Below are 3,745 nucleotides of genomic sequence, written 5' to 3' on the forward strand. Positions count from 1 at the left end.
CACAATGATGATTCATCGACATTATAGACATTACAGTTTTATCGTCTGGTAATGCATGATCTTCAGTAAAGCTGCTTTGAAAAGATATGTGTTGTGAAATGCATTTAATCTCCAAAAATCCCATAAAGTCAGCTTAAAAGTAACCCTTAAGACTCCAGTGGTTAAATCCATATCTTCAGAAGTGACATGATTGATGTGGGTGAGAAACATATCAATATTTAAGTCTTTTTTTTACTATAAATCTCCACTTTCACTTCCACATCCTCTTCTTTTGCAGGTCAAGTACCTGGAAAGATGCAGGAGGAGCCCAGCCCGGAATCACCCCACAATGCCCAGACCCTCCACGCACCACAAGGCCATCCCCAAGTCAGGCATTCAGAACATCGTCAGGTTAAGTGGCCCGCCGCTAATAAGGAAAAGAAGTGGTAACCGTTTGATGAGGATGTGAACCAGATCCTCCAAGTAACAGCCAGAGGGGATGCTCACCGGAGGCTGCAGACAATGTGCTCAATGATTATCAAAATAGCCGCTGAGAGATTTGGCCTGATGGAGCAGCTTTTGACCAGCGGCACGGCAGGACCAAATTGTCGGGAGGAGAAGATCCGGCAGCTGCGGCAGGGGCTCCGTGTACTCAGAAAGCAGTTCAAGCAGGCAAGGGAGGAGGATAAGGCTGCCCTGGCAGAGCTCCGGAACATTGTTAGGACCAAGCTCACTACCACATGTCGAGCTGAGTGGCACAGAAAGAGGGGCACGGAGAGAGCTCACAAACGTGCATCCTTCATCGCAAGCCCCTTTGGATTCACCAGGAGACTCCTCGTGCAGAAACATAGCGGTCGACTCAATTGCACTCAAGAAGAGGTTGATAATTCCTCAGCACCAGCTACAGCGATAGCGCAAGAGAGCAGGACCTTGGACCATCCAGCACTTTGATAACCCCACCAGAACCCAACGTGGTATTCAACCTCAAGGAATCAACCCTGAGGGAGGTTCAGGAGGTTGTCAAAGCAGCTAGGACTAACTCAGCACCAGGTCCAAGTGGAGTGCCCTACGCGGTATACAAGAGGTGCCCCAGTCTCCTCCAGTGACTATGGTAAATTGGAAAAGTGGTGCATCAGTGGAGACATGCAGATGGTGTCTGGATTCCTAAGGAGGAGAACTCAAGCAACAACAAGCAGTTCAGAGTCATCTCACTCCTCAGTGTGGAGGGAAAGATATTTTTCAGTATCGTTGCCCGTCGCATGAGTTCCTCCTGAAGAACGAGTACATTGACACCACTGTACAGAAAGGTGGGATCCCAAAAGTACCAGGCTGAATTGAGCACACAGGCGTTATCGCCCAGCTAATCCGGGAGGCACAAGAAGGCAACGGTGATCTGGCAGTGCTGTGGCTTGACCTTGCCAATGCCTATGGATCAATCCCGCACAAGCTGGTGGATACCTCGCTGATTTGACACCATGTTCCAGACAAGACCAGGGACCTCATTCTAAACTATTATAACGGTTTCAGTCTGAGAGTCACCTCTGGATCAACAATATCTGACATTCATTGGCTGGAAAAAGGAATAATCACTGGATGTACTATCTCAGTGATCTTGCTTGCCTTAGCCATGAATATGCTAGTTAAGTCAGCAGAGGTGGAATGCAGAGGCCCACTTACCCAGTAGGTGTGCAACAGTCCCATCAGAGCGTTCATGGATGATCTGACGGTGACCACAACATCTGTACCGGGCTGCAGATGGATCCTCCAAGGCCTTGAATGGACTTTAAACCAGCCAAGTCCCGATCCCTTGTGGTGAGGAAGGGAAACGTAACCGACAAGTTCAGTTTCTCCCTGGGAGGAGTCCAAATTCCATCAATCACAGAGAAGCCAGTTAAGAGCCTGGGGAAAGTCTTCAACAGCACATTTAGGGACACAGCCACACTTCATGAAACCGGGAAGGAGTTTCACTCCTGGTTGCTGCAGTGAACAAGTCAGGGCTGCCAGGCAAGTTTAAAGCCTGGATTTACCAGCAAGGCATCCTGCTGCGACTCCTCTGGCCACTGCTGTTTTTGATGTCCCCCTAACCAACATCGAGGGCTTTGAGAGGAAGATCAGCCACACCCTGCGTAGGTTGTTGGGCCTCCCTTGCAGCCTCAGCGGCATAGCCTTGTATGGGAGTAAGAATAAGCTACAACTCCCCTTCAGCAGCCTGTCGGAGGAGTTCATGATTTCCCGGGCAAGAGAGTTGCTGCTATACAGGTTGCGGCACAGTGTGCTGGTGGGGAGAGTGGCGTAAGGACGTGCAGGGCTTGGTTGTATCCAAAGACCTCGATACGACAAGGCCCAGGGAAAGGACAGGTGTCGACTGGCCCTTGAAGAAATCCGATCAGGGGTGGAGGAAAACGCATCAGTAGGATTGCGGGGATGCAACAACAGGGGGTGTGGACTCGATGGGAAGAGATAATGGACCGAAAGATCTCGTGTTCAGAGTTGTAGAAAGCAGAGCCACACCGGATCCTGTTCCTTATCCGATCAGTCTAAGATGTCCTCCCCAGCAAAACCAACCTCTTCTCCTGGGGCCTGATAAACACCCCCACATGCCCTCTGTGCCAAAAAAGAGGGCCCCTGTAGCACATATTAAGCTGCTCCCCTAAAGCCCTGGGAGAGGGACGTTATCAGTGGCGCCACGATCAGGTGCTAAGGGTCATTGCAGAAGCCATCAGCACAGGGATCTCCCTCAGCAGGCACCAGCAGCCAGCACAGCGCTCAATTACATTTTTCAAGGCTGGAGAGAAACCACCACAGAGCAGGAACCCAGCAGGGGGACTTCTGGCAACAGCCCGGGACTGGCAGCTAAAGGCTGACCTGGGAAGGCAGCTCAAATTCACAGAAACCATCACCACAACTACACTTAGGTCCCCCTGACATGGTCCTCCTTTCAGAATCATCAAGGCAGGTGGTCCTAATGGAATTGACTGTGCAATGGGAAGACCGAATGGAAGAGGCATTTGAACGGAAGAGGGCCACGTATGAGGAATTGGCTGGTGAATGCTGTAGCAGAGGATGGAAGACCCGCTGCCTCCCCATCGAGTTTGGCTGCCGAGGGTTTACCGTCCAGTCGCTCTACAGGGCCATCAAGCTCCTGGGAATAAGGGGACTGCACAACAAGAAAGCCATCAGGAACATCACGGATGCCGCTGAGAAGGCATCTAGATGGCTGTGGATCAAAAGGGGTGATCGTGGATCACACATGCTACCAAGTCAAAAGTCGGGGACTGATCACCCCTGGCTGGGTCGCCTGGGCGAGGGTGTCTGATGTTGAAAGACCCGAAATACCCGATGACTCCAGATTACATCACTGATGATGTATCTAGGTTGCACCTGCAAGGTGTATGTTAAAAAAATAAAATTGCAATCCCTTTGTGAACTATCCTTTTACTGGTTGTCGAATCAGATTTGCTAAAATATTTCATAAACAAAAACACAAGAGGCAGACAATGTGTGGGAATTTGTGAACAATACTTGTTCCAATTCTGCAGAATCTGCAAAGTTTTACAAAGATTTCTTTTGGCTATCAGTATCAGTCCTAAAGAGTTTAGTGAGTTTAGTGCAGTCTAATTAATGTTTTATGTCTCTTATTAGAACAATTCTCAGCTTGTTTTGAATGTGTAGCCTAAGTAAAGAATATGGTTGCCCATATTTGCCCTAAACAATTTTTTTTTTCACGTGAATTGTATTAATCAAAATGAATAATTATGATAACAAT

General features: G+C 48.9%; 1 pseudogene; it reads left to right on the forward strand.

Annotated features, from left to right (window-relative positions):
* Positions 1-501: 501 nt before the first annotated feature.
* LOC127660331 (uncharacterized) lies at positions 502-3,295 on the forward strand (annotated as a pseudogene).
* The last annotated feature ends 450 nt before the right edge of the window (positions 3,296-3,745 follow it).

This window comes from Xyrauchen texanus, chromosome 20, assembly GCF_025860055.1.
Source record: "Xyrauchen texanus isolate HMW12.3.18 chromosome 20, RBS_HiC_50CHRs, whole genome shotgun sequence".
Lineage (NCBI taxonomy): Eukaryota > Metazoa > Chordata > Actinopteri > Cypriniformes > Catostomidae > Xyrauchen > Xyrauchen texanus.